This window comes from Harpia harpyja, chromosome 19, assembly GCF_026419915.1.
Source record: "Harpia harpyja isolate bHarHar1 chromosome 19, bHarHar1 primary haplotype, whole genome shotgun sequence".
In the NCBI taxonomy this organism is placed as follows: domain Eukaryota; kingdom Metazoa; phylum Chordata; class Aves; order Accipitriformes; family Accipitridae; genus Harpia; species Harpia harpyja.
Window position 1 is genome coordinate 11,158,593 of NC_068958.1, and position 13,000 is coordinate 11,171,592.

The window sequence follows — 13,000 nt, forward strand, 5'->3', positions numbered from 1 at the left end:
TAAGTAGGCCCGAAACAAAGATGTCGGCAGCAGCCCCTGTATCAGCCAGCGATAGCGAGGGCACTAACAACAGCACAAAGGTAGGGAAGGCTAATGTTGCTAGTTCTGACTTCTCCCTGGCAAGAAGCAGGAGGCACTGGAGTTACACAAGTGTGACGAGGGCCTGCTCCTGTAATCAGTGGCAACTCCTGAAGCATCTGAGGGATCAACACGTAAAAAAAGCTGGGCCCAGATAACGGATGCAGAAAGCAACGTCTGGGCTGGTTGGCGGGGTCTTGCCCTGCAGCCGGACGGTGTCTGTAGCATCCCGAGGCTGCTCAAGCCACCTGGAGCGCTGTGTTGTCGGCTCCTTCTTCTTGTGCTGGGCTCCCCAGGACAAGACTGAGTCGTGTACATACTGGAGAGAATGCAAGGGCGGGCCACAAAGATGACGAAGGGACTGTAGCATGTGATGCCTGAGGAGAGGCTGAGGGAGATGAGATTGTTCAGCCTGGAAGAGAGAAGGCTCATGGGGATCTCATCAGTGTCTAGAAATACCTGAAGGAACGTGCAAAGTGGATGGACGCAGGCTCTTTTCAGTGGTGCCCAGTGATAGAACAAGAGCCAAGAGGCACAACTGGAAACACAGGAGGCTTCCTCTGAACGTCATGAAACACTTTTTTTACAGCAAGGGTGTCCAAGCACTGGCACAGATTGCCCAGGGATGTTGTGCAGTCTCCATCCTTGGAGATGCTCAAAAGCCACCTGGATGTGGTCCTGGGGAACCATCTCTTTCTGATGCTCCTTGAGCAGGCTGGTTGGAACAGATGACTTCCAGAGGTCCCTTCCCACTTCAACCACTCTGTGGAAGAGGAAGAAAGCTTTCACAATAGCACCAAGCCAAGGCGGCATCCAGTAAGTGTCGTCAGTAAGGGCCTCAGAGCTGAGCTTTGGCATGGCATGTTCATCCAGGTTGCGGTTAGGTTTTATCATCTCATCAAGAGGAAGCACGTTTGCAAGTCACCAGCTAAAAATGCAGGTAAGTGGCCATCGTTCCTGCTGGGCAAGCAGGTTCTGTCAGTGTGGGCTTCCCACACACCAGACTGGCGCTGCTGGGATCCTAATGCAATGGATGAAAGATTCTCAGCCCTGCACAGCAGGGCAAATCTGAGGGCTTTCCACAACCCAGCCGGCCCCAGGGAGTCCTTCCCCACATGGGTGACCACTGGAAATGCTAGGAAGGGCTCTGACATCATGAGAAAACCTCTCGATAGCTCATCACCCAGCATCTTGTTTAATATGCAAATAGGGTGATACTTCCCTGGAGCAGGAAGGGTTGTGGGAAAACCAGGGCATCTGTCAAATGAAGTGTTTGCACTGAAGTGATAGCTTTCTCAAAACATGGAGGTGTGGCTCTCCAGCCTCTGAGGTAGGACCTGTTTGTAACACCCCTGGCTCCCCTGTGTGCCATGTGCTGCAGCACCATATGATGCAAACCTCAATGCAATGCACTATACAGTGCAAACCTCAACAGAGTGCTGTTGTACATTGCAAAGCCTGACACATGATTTGGGTTTGGTGTCATCTGGGAAGAAAACACTGGCTTAATCCAAAGGTCGAACCCAGCTGCACCATCGAAAGGCACCATTTGCCCGCACTCCAAGACAGTTCCACAGCTTATAGTCTTTTGACAAGCTTCTCTACCCCAGCACCACTTTTGCTGTGCTGCTCAGTGAGCTTAAATACCAAAATCTAAAATAAAAGCTGGTGGATCAACACGGGACCAGGACCTCCATGTTGCCAGGTCATACAGTGGGACTTGGTGCCATGGTGGCTTTCTGGCCTGGGTTCACCAGGGCTTTTCCAGAAGATCATCATGCCCTACAGAAAACCAGTTGCAATGCTCAAGTCAGACTTTTATTTATTTGCCTGTCTCTCACTTGTGAGTGCAAGGACTCAGGTCACTGAAACAACAGCACATGTGCTCCCACAGCTGTGCTGCAGCAGGCTCCCAGCCAGAGCCCAGTTGAGATCCATCACAGTACCACCAACAGCCATTCTCTAAACAGTCAGGAGGATTTAGGAGACCACTAGTAGGATTATAAATCCTGTTCCCTTGGTCACCTCCATACATGAGAGCTCAGCCAGTAACTGAGCCCTTTACAGTCTGTCCCATTAAAGCTCTGCCATGTGCACGGTGAGTGATGACGTGATGGCTCTTTCCTGCCTCCAAAAAATCTCACTCTAGGGAAGATTATTGGAAATCACAAGCTGCTTCTGTACATTTTTAACAAAAGGGATCTCACATCGTGGCCCTATGAGAGGGTCAGCAACCTCTGTGGTGCTCACAGACACCGGTCTGTGCAGAATGGGTGACGGTAATCCACCTCCTTGGGTGGGTGAAGGATCAGTCAGCCCAGGGCAGCGACTTCCACGTGTGAACCAACCCGGAGATGAGTGTTCATTGCCGGCCATAGCCTGCAACGTTGCTGCTGGGCTTGGGCTTCCCTCTCCCCTTCTGCCCAGCTACGGAGAGATAGTTGATCCCCATTTCCCTGTCTCAGCTTTTGCCTGCATTTGGGGGGTGAACCAGGGCTTGGGGATGGGGGGAACCAATGTTGGTTTAAACCAAGTTGGAAAAGATGGTGTCAAGATCTGGAAACCTGAGAGTGGCAGAGGTCAGTCATCCGAAGCCATCAGTATCTTCATCTTTGCTCAAAGCTAGAAACCAACTGTGTTTACCTTGTGAACCAGACCTTTGGCAGTCTGGGCAAGTGATCTGACTGACTTGTTCCTTCAGAGTGAGGGGCCAGATCCAGTTAAGATGCAGCTATCGAGCAGTGATAGTCTGACTTTAACCACGTAATGGTATGGTCATGCTCCTTATAAGCACACAAGTTCATCTCAGAAAGGCATAAGAAAATCACCTTAAAATACTAAAAGCTTAAAACCATTTTCCTCATGGCAAGTGAATAGGGGCCATATTCCCAAAAGTTTCTTCAAATCAAACATGTCTGGAACAGGATGACTTTACTGGAGTTACTAAATACTCAGTAACTGCTCAAACCAAGGAAAGACAATAGGATTTGTGGTGGTGCTTAGGGTAGGTTTTGGGTTTTAGATGTAGGATGAGATATATTTGCTTGCAGGACAGCAGATACGTTTTAGTTCCTGATTATTTGCCATATCTGTACTTGCCTGAAGACCTATGGGTTTTTAAAGCTGATTGTCCCAAGTGACTTACTAACTGGCAGTTAGTTAAGAACACAAAGGTGAATGTTGACCTGGAGAAGTGTTTAGCATCAAAATCATTAGAGTTATGCTCCCTGGTGGAATAAAAAGGGATTGTCCTGATTCGGTTCCTCCCCATCACTTGCTCACCTGGGTTTTGAAAGATGAGGTTTCATCTTTTTGCTGGGCACTTTGGCAAATGCTGTGATCAGGGTCCCCAGGGCAGGGATGGTGGGGTGCAGCCCCTGGGGCATGCAGCCTGTGCTGGTGTTCGTGAAGGTGAGGGAGGCCAGCGGCTCCAAGGACTTAGAAGACCCCTCTGTGCTGACCTGCAAGGGGTGGGTTGGAAAAGAGAAAGCAGTGAAACCACCTGAGCTCATCATCTTAGGGCTGAGGCAACAATAGCTGAAGCAGCAGAGACAGGTTTTCAAACAATCCCTGATCCTGAAGATCTGTGGCCACAGGTTGACCACTATTTATCCTAGCCTCCACAGGAGGAGACCTGGCAGTGCAAGGGGCCAAGTCTTGCTTTTCACATGCAAATATATGACCTCGTGGGAATCAGACTCAAACCTGCCATGCTCAGCTTGACTTTCTCTGATTGTGCTGCAAAGGAAAAAGAAAGGGCTACAAAGGAACCACAGGAGCAGCTTAAATGCTCACCACTACTAACTGCTGATGGGAGAAGATGAAATAGATGCTGCTGTTACTGCTTGGCTCCAAAAGTCTCTATATTTAAAACCACTAGTGAAATCCCAGCATCACCCACACTACAATTATTTCAGCCGGTTTTGTTACAGCGCAGTTGGCAAGGGGCTCACCGACCTACTCCCTCTCCCGCTGCCAGACTTCCCAGCCCTGCAGACAGAGCAGCCCCCATGCACCCTCCATCCACCTTGCTCAGCTGCCATACCCAAACTTCTCCCACTACCCTGTCAAGCAGGACACCCTGTTGGGTACAAGACACTGCTGTTTATTCACAGCCTGGTGAAGGGAGCATCTCCGCTGCACAAGTTGGGTGTCTCTCCTGCAGGGAGGACCATGGGGCAGGTGGCTGATGCTGCTCTCTCCACCCACGCCCTTTAGGTACCTCTTCATTGCCAGTGGCACCAACAGTTGGGAGCATAGCATCCTCCAAAGCTGCTCTTTCCATTGAGCAAAATCTCAACCATGGGGTGCCCCAAAATTGTGACAGGCTCCTGTTGGCAGAAGCGACGATGGGGCGAGGAGTGAGACTGTCATGGCAGCACTGGGCTCTGCCTGGCAGGCACCGAGCCTGTCCCTTTTTGGGATGCAGCTTTTAAGCCCATTGGTGTCTCACCAGCAGTAAAATATTTCCCTGGCCATTTGGGAGCCTCACATCCATATGTGAATGATTCTGAAATCAGACACTTTTGATTATATTCAAGCACTTGGATTTACACTCTGGCTCTTGTACTGGTCATTGCTCACTCTGCCTTTGCGGTATGACCACGTAGCATCCCAGCATCTCCCCAAAATGCTCAGGGCCACTTTGAGATAATGGCTCCGTGTAATGAGCCATTTCCAGGAAGATGCTCTCAGCCTGCCCTGCTGCAGTCACAGCTCGCAGCTCTGCAGCTCTGCACCGCATCCCGAGGGATGTGGGACAGACTCTGGGGAGAAAACAGGCTTAAAGGCATTTTTACATCTGATGCATTTGTAGATAGAGGCACCTTTGGTCTCTCCTGGCTTCGGTCAGCCAGAGAAACTTGCAATTAAACTGCACTTTCCTGTGTGCTTCAGGGTGGCTGAATGTGGCAGCTGATGAAGAAACGTGGCTTGAACAGCTCAGGAGGGGTCAAGAACCAGTTCATCCTCACCAGGGCTTCCCCAAGCCTTGCTGAAACAGGATGTCATTTCCTTAATCTAGCCTTTAACTCCCATTTTGGCAAAACTGAGAGTCTAACCCAGGGGGGTGGGGAATGCTGATTATTATTTCCCAAGCCATCACCTAAAGACGGTGGCTTCTAATACAGAGAGGTCGACGGCTATTGCGGCCAGTAACTGCTTGCTTTCCTCTGTCTTTCACTACTCTTCCCCAAAAGTGAACCTTTCCAAATTAAGGATGTTTTAATAATGTTTTGTGGCTGCCTTCTGGCATCATTATCCACAGAGCTCCAGAAGTCCCACCCCGTTGCAGTGAGCAGCCATGCTGGCAACAAGTGTATCCTTTCTTTTCTACCCAAAGCTGAACTGCTGTGGCGGCAATGACCAGCTCAGCTCTCAGGGTGACCAAAATCCACAAGGTCATGGGCTTCATTTTCCCCACACTAACCATGGCCTGGATTTGATGCCCACTCTATAGAAAGCAAGTTTTAATATATGCAATAATTTCTTAATGAAAGAGGCAGAGGATCTGTACTCTGAGGGGAGAAATTTTGAACAGTAAGAAGAAAACACCTAAGAATTACTCAAAAATTTGAAATCTGCTTTAACTTAACAAGGCAAAGCAGGGAAAAAAAAGAGTTAATTTTCACTTAAGGTGAATCACACAAGCCGTTAGTCACACACTTACCTGGAAAACGGCAATAGAATTAGAGATAATCTGGATGTTTAAAGGGAAGGGAGGAATCAGAACCGGCATCCAGCCCTGCGTCTCTGAGCATTACAGGGATTTTGCTCACTCTTTATGTAAAAAACACTCACCTGTTTCCACCCTTATGAAATCTCAACAGCATTGCATGGGACTACACCCATAGAGAGTTTTGCCTTTAGAAACTGATTCCTGTTACAACAGAACATTGACAAAACATTGCATGCAGCCACAAGGGAGACTTACCCCATCCTCCCATGACGGCCAATCTGCCGTGGTGCTGGTGGCAAAGCTCCTTCAGACTCACCAAGAGAAGAAGAACTGATGGGCAGGAAGATGCTCCAGAGACCCCCTGGTTGCACGGTGGAAAGGAGATCTCAGTAGTGAAACTGCAGCAGCTCAGAGAGCTGCAGGCAGGAAAAGCAGCAGCTGATTTATGAGAACAGCTTGCTTCTGCTCAAAATCCTCCAAAATCCTCTGGGGTTGCTCTCACCAGGGGAAGGTCTAGGAGATGCCGGTGAGTGGAGCACAGCCCCTGCAAGTCAAGGATGCAGGTGAAGCAGTTGCTTTGATGAGCAGGACGTAGCTTGACCCCACCGAGCGCCGGGGAGCGGGGTCCAGCCACAGCAGGAAGCATCGAGGGGTGCAGAGCTCAGCAGGGCTGCGGTGACAGCGCTCCCCCAAACCGCTGGAGCGCCAGCAGGTTGGCGACTGCAGCGGCAGGGCCATGTGGGGTGAGCTGGGCAGTCAGTCAGGGTTGCCAGGTACTGCAGACACTAATGAATGTGAGTAGCTGTAACCTCAAAGGCAGAATTTCACACCAAAGGGAGGGATTCAGCTCTCTGGTTTGACCCAGCCCAAGACCTCAGCTGCAGCATTGAAATCCAGGAGTTTTGGGCTGCTGTTTACTCTTTTGGCTCAGTAAAAGCTACAGATTTGGTGGGATCATAAGATCTGGATGGCGAGGCATGCCCCTGAGTCACACCAAATACTCCAAACAAGCATCTTACTGTAGGTCAGAAAATGTGAATTTCTGAAACTGTTTTCCTGCTTCTTTCCCAAGAAAAAGAAACTTCCCAAAGGGCTTTGCTGAGATATTCAGAAGATGATCTCCAGTGTGTCGACTCCAGCAGGCTGCTGGTCCAACTCATGAAACTCACTGCCACCAGCTCTAACTTGTACAAACCTTTTGCTTTGTAAGGCAAGACAACATCCATAGTTGAGATTAAAAGCCCAGAGGGTGAAATCCTGATGCTCCACCCTCATGAACTCTCTGGGACAACACGGAAACAGCCCCTGCAGGAAGGTTACTCCATGGATGGTCAAAACTTGGTGCTTTAAAACCTCCCTGAATGCTCCTGCTAGCACCCAGCACTGAGGCGAGCGGGGCTTTCACTGACTCACCGTGGAAGGGTCGGAAACTTCACTGAACCATTTCAAGCCAAAAGGGAAGTTTCTAAGAAAAGTGTGGTTTAGCGTACAGTCTACAGCCCACAGAATCTATTTAGAGCAGAGCCAACAGCCCCCGCAGCCTCCCGCCCCGGGACTTCATCTAACGCGGTCTGAAGCCACACAAGGTGATTTCCTTCCATTGCACTGTGCAGCACTCAAGGAGAAGCGCTGCACATTGTGGCCTCGGGCGAGGGGCTGCGGCAGGGCTTACAGTAAGTTCTGTGTTAATTTCCTTTTTTTTTGGGGGGGGGGGTCGGGGGGTGTTCCTTTTTTCTTGTAATAAAGAGTACAGCTCAGTGCAGCAGCTGTGCTGGTTTTGTGTTGGAGATGTTGCTGGCTACAGTACATGGGGTGTCTTCTCAGGAGTTCCTGTTCAGAATCATTTCTTCTGTATCGCGACATTGTGGCACAGCCCTTCCTCACTGAGGAATCACCCACCTCCCTGGCACAGGGGGTCAAGGGTGCTATCGGGGAACAGTGGGGTGAGAGTGCAGAATCAGACCCAAACCCTCCAGGGGACTTAAGTTACCTCAGCAAACAGATGCAGGCTGGCCACCCTTGACTGCATCCTTGTTAGCCTGGACCAACCCAGTTAATTGTGCAAATACCAACTTGAAGGTGAGCCCCTGCAGAGGCCTGGACTTAGGCCGTTGGGTTGCATCGCTCCCTCAGGTCTCTGGGGGTCCACACCACTGAAGATTGGTGGATCCCAAGATCTCTGCCATCGTCGGCTCCCACTACGAGGTACATTTCTTGGGCAGGACTTTCTCCAACAGAGCTGCAGAGCAACTTGAATATTTGCAAAAAAAAAAAAAAAAAAAAAAAAAAAAAAGCAAAGCCTACAACCATCCAAAACAAGACTCTGGTTTGCAGTCACATGTTCATCTGCATAAAGGATGAGAGAACAAACATTTGTGCTATAAATTCAGCATCAAAGATGCTTTTGGCCATACTGGATCACCCCTTACACCACCAGCTGTCCCTTTGCGGTGGCTTCCAGCCACCGCCGTTGCTGGCTCCCAGGCTGGGAAAGCCAAAACTAGTAGAGATGCAAGGCCTGAATGAGAACGGAGACAATCTAAACACCATGTATGTAAAAGAGTTTATTGGAAGTAAACACGACGATATTTATGGTGCTAAATCCAGCATATGATCAGCAGAGCAAGGCGTTCCTGTCCCTTCACCACTCCTTAAGGGTGCAGCAGTCAGGACATCTGCCTGCCCCATTCAGGTCCACCTGTCCCTGCTCAGGTCAGTCTGTCCCATTGAGGCTGGGAGCCCAGCCTGTGCAGTGAGGCCAGTCCTATCCTGCACCACTTCAGTAATTAATGTAAACACTTTTTGAATAGCAAGTGCTCCCAGCAAATTCACACACACTCTAGCAGAAGAGCAGGGAGAACATCCAGCTGCACGTCCCCCATAAGACCAGCGCAGAATCAACTCTAGGAAAGCAAAGTCCCCCACCACCCAGAAACACTTTTTGAGTATTTTTCCTCCTGACACCTTCTCCATTTGTTGCTCTGTTACTTGTGGATGTACCTGCATGTATTAGGATAGGCAGTGGATGCCTCAGAAAATAGCCACAGTGTCACAGAGCTGAGGCACATCTTTGCGGAGAGTTTATGCTTTGAAATGTGCAGAAAGTGTTAACTGCTACACCTATCTCCTTTTTCAAAAATATCCAAACACAAGGCATGAACTTAACCTCCCAAGGCAAAAACTTCATCTCCCCTAAAAGTAGAGGTTGACATCTGAGTTTCTTATCCAGCCTGCCTGGAATAGAGGATGGGGCACTTCAAAAGCACGGTTCAGCTAGCTTGCTCTTGATGTTTAACTTTGGAGGAGATGGATCACAGCCCCTCACGTGCCCCTCTGCAGCACAGGGGTCTGGATGCCTAGCTCAGGTGCATAGCTCTACCTTGGGCCAGGTGACTCCTGCCGTGGGTGACTGAACAAACACAGTGTTAACCGACAGGAACAATTTGCAAATAACTGAGCAGCAGACAAATGTGCAAATGTATCTGGTGGCTACTTCTGGATAATGAATGCATAATCTATTCCGACTCTCTTCCCTATCTACTTCTGGATAATGCGTCTGTGAGCCTGAGTCAGGTTTATAAATGGTTGGCAACGAGAAAAACAGGCTGCTTTTGAGCCAAACATTTTGTTCAGCAAATAAGGCAGGCAGTTTGGCCAGGGACATTTGCTGTTAGGAGCTCAGTGTCAGAATCTCTCCTGCGCTCAGCAATTCCCATCCTGCATACAACCGCTATGTGGGGTGGCAGGATGCGACAACTGACTTTTGCCTCTCAAAATCTGATTTTATGCCTAAATCACAGACTTTAATACAAGAGCAATATTGTATTCCTTTCCCATCTATCTGCTCATTAGAAAGTTGCTCTTACATTTGGCTCGACTGCTGGGAATGCTCCAAAGAAATCTAATTACAAGGTCATTGCAGTAAATTGCATTTGGTGGCGTAACTCTGCATCACTGGTTCAGGGCGCTTTCTCCTTTCACCTCAGAGTAACTCATTTAACAAAGGTAAAGAAAAGCAGAAAAAAATGTACAGACTCCCAGTGAATGAGACTTAATGGGGAGCCAGCATTTCCAAAGTGTTGTGACTTCCAGGTGCCCCAGTGGAGGCAAGTTCTCCTGGGAATGGTGACAAACTGGACACCAAAGACTTTCCAGTCACTTTGGGAAATGCTGCTTACTAGCCACACAGTCCTTGGGAGGAAGGAGAGGAGACTGAAACCATTTGGAGGCTTCCCAGGATTGCCCATGCAGGAGCAAATTTCATTCTTCCCCCAAGAAATCTACTCTCCATCTACTCGACCCTTTGGGAAGAAGAAAGAAAAGTCACTTCACTGTGTTGGGTGGCAAAAGCCTAGTCCCACCTCCAGCGATCCCGCTGCTGGCTGAGGTGTCTCCACCCTGGCTCCTCACCACGCAGGGACAGGTTCCCAGGAGGAAGGGGCTGGTTCCTTCTCGGCCGTGCCAGGCTCAGTGCAAAGGAGAAAGCTGCAGGTTGCAGATCACGGTGCCTGGAGGATGCTCTCATGCCAGCTGCTGCTGACAGGTGGTAAGTCGGTGCAGACCTCATGAGGGATGGTTGCCTCTGGCTCAGTAATCTCTCCCCATGCTCCCCAACAGATGCATCCTCATGCTTTCCGGATGATCCGCCCCGGTTTCCTCCAGTCCCTGTACCTCTCCCTGCGCACTGAGTGGACCAGAGGCCTGGAGAAGCTGGAGTGGTTGGATCTGGTGGTGTTGCTAGTGAGGAACAAAGCGAGACATCATTACTGGTGCAGTTCAGAGCTGGGGCACATCGTCTGCATCTAGTAGAAGCTCCTAAAAGAACAGGGAATTTTGGTCAGCAGAACAGGGTTCACCACTGCTGCTGCCAAGAGAAGGGCCAGTGCTGGATCCTGCTGCAGCCCCTGATGCTCAAGGTGCCTGGACTGCAGAGACCCAGGGGTGAGCCTCTCCTATGCACCTGAAGTGGCAGTGGGGACTCTCCATGTCCCAGCTACTGGAGGTCTTGGAAACAGCTGCTAAACCACAAGTGCAAAAATATAAGCTCAGGACCCCATAAACAGCCTGTCAGAGCCCCGAGGACAGTCCCCTCTGGCCAGATGGGTCACTGAAACCAAGCCCCTGGGCTCTTCAAAACTTCCACTTCAAATACCTTTGAGCAGTTTTCCTTAAAACTACTAAACCAAACATCATGCACACCTAGCACTTCTTTGGGCTTTTGCCACCCTTGTTACAGTCTGCATTCTCTCAGGGGGTTATCCAGGGTGGGAACCAACCATGCCATGAACTAACCACACCATGATCAACCACATCACATGTGGAGATGCCCAGGACAGTCTAGCAGAGCTGGCTCGGCTGCAGAAGCAGTGGGGCTGTGTTCACCTAGGGCTCTTCTGGGATGACTTAATGCTCAGGCCCATTTGCCCTGGGCATTTCTACTCTCCCTAGGTGTTGTGCCCCAGGCTTTTCATTCCTTCCTCCTGGCTAACACCTTCACTACCCATTTTTATACCTAGCTTTTGCAAAGATTGCAAAAGACTGGCATAGTGAACTTGCACATTCTCCTGGCAGTGCAGAGGGTGATGTGGAGCACAACAGTGTTAGTAGGAATTTGCAGTGAAATTCATATGGGGTGAAGCGCGTCCCCTCCCCATCCCTGCAAAAAGAGCGGTGCAATGGTGATCTCTGGGGCTGGCAATTAGAGATCTCTCCTCTTTCTAGATCCTGCTCAGAGATGTTCCTCCTGTGATCTCCAGTGGCCTTGTCAATAAAAATCATCCAGATATCACTTCTCCCCATGCCTGTAAGCAGTGGAAGGGGACAGTGAGGAAAGGCTGGTGGAGAGCAGAACTGATGTGGGATGCCAGAAGTGGCTGATGAATGGAGGCAGGGAGTGGGGGAGCCGCCAGCCACTCCAGGAGCGGAGGAAGACAGAGCTGGGGATAAGCTGTGAATGTGAGAAAAAGCTGCTTTACAACACAGCTTGTTACTATTCAACATCCACAAAAGGAGGAAGAGCCCTGAAATCCCTGCCTGTGCTGAGGGTACAGTCAAGAGACAGTTCTCTCATGTCCTAATTAGCTTGCTGCTTTATAACTTAATTTTCTAATTGGTTTTCAAGTTAATTACTTTTAACAAACAGGCTGGGGAGGTGGCAGCTCGGGCCCTGTGGCAAGAGGTGAAGCTTCACCTCTACAGCACTGGCCCGACTCCAGGCCGTGCTGGGAAGCGAGGCCTTACATCCATCTCTTCCAAGGAGGTCTGCCTTGCTGTTATCTCAGGTTTAAGCTCTTACGGGAAGGTTTTGGGTGACTTCCTTGGCAATGTCTGCAAATCCTTCCTAGAAGTCAGTAATCCTGGCATCTCAGATCGCACCAGCCCCTCACTCCCATTCCTCCCAGCTGGAGATGGTACCCAGCAGCGAGAGGCGGCTCGACGGCTGCGTGCACAGTGGGAGCAGCCATCACACTCCACCGCTGCTGACACCAGGGCTGAGCTCGGCTGGGTGCCCCAGATCCATACGTTCAATGTGGTGCAGGTGTGGGCGTACAGTCACTTTCTGTCAATTAAATCAAAGCCGATATTGCAGCTTGCTTTCTGCTCTCATGCTGGTGCCGTAGAAGCTGCGAGAGGACAAGTGATTCTCAGGCCAGGCTGCCATGGCCAGCTGGTACCTGGTCCAGCATTAATCCAACTGGTGTGAACCTCACTTTTGAGCTGGCTTTGTGCTGTGGTGCTCCTGACCTGACGCAAGGTATGAGGAAGCTTTCTTGCACTGCTGAGCCATGGCTCGAACTCTTTGGAGAACCAGGCTACAGATGTCACAACCATTCCTGAGCATTTTCTCAGCCCAAGCCCATACTGAAGGGTGAACATCTGGCTCCAGCTGCTCTCTGAGCACTGGGAAACATGGCCTCATCACTCAAGAAAGCTTCAGCATTATTGCAACAGGGGTGTATAAGCCCAGGCTACATCAGAAACACGGTGTCCATGCAGGACAATCTTAATTCCACTAAGAGGATCCCAATTCATCCTGTAATTTTCCAGTTCTCCAAGCCACAGCTCTTCACCTGTTTATGGTGCAATCTGCGAATGATCCATGTGATACACACAGACTTGGTGGCTCTGCTTTCCCAAACTGGCTGGAGTCAGCTAGAGGAGCAGCATGAGCAGGTATTAGGGCAGGGACAGGCTGGGCAAAGCCTGCTGGGACAGCAGGCAGGGTGGGCTGCGCGCTCAGCTCTG

The 13,000-nt window shown here is 50.1% G+C and overlaps 1 long non-coding RNA gene across 1 annotated transcript in view; it reads right to left on the reverse strand.

Annotated features, from left to right (window-relative positions):
* LOC128154132 (uncharacterized) overlaps nucleotides 1-13,000 on the reverse strand; it is a 16,062-nt gene continuing 3,062 nt past the window's right edge. Inside the window, exons 3-6 of the long non-coding RNA XR_008239255.1 lie at nucleotides 7,746-10,492; nucleotides 6,072-6,299; nucleotides 3,361-5,956; nucleotides 1-841 (exon numbers count right to left, since the gene is read on the reverse strand). This is a non-coding gene — a long non-coding RNA (uncharacterized LOC128154132). The remainder of the gene's footprint in view (nucleotides 842-3,360; nucleotides 5,957-6,071; nucleotides 6,300-7,745; nucleotides 10,493-13,000) is intronic.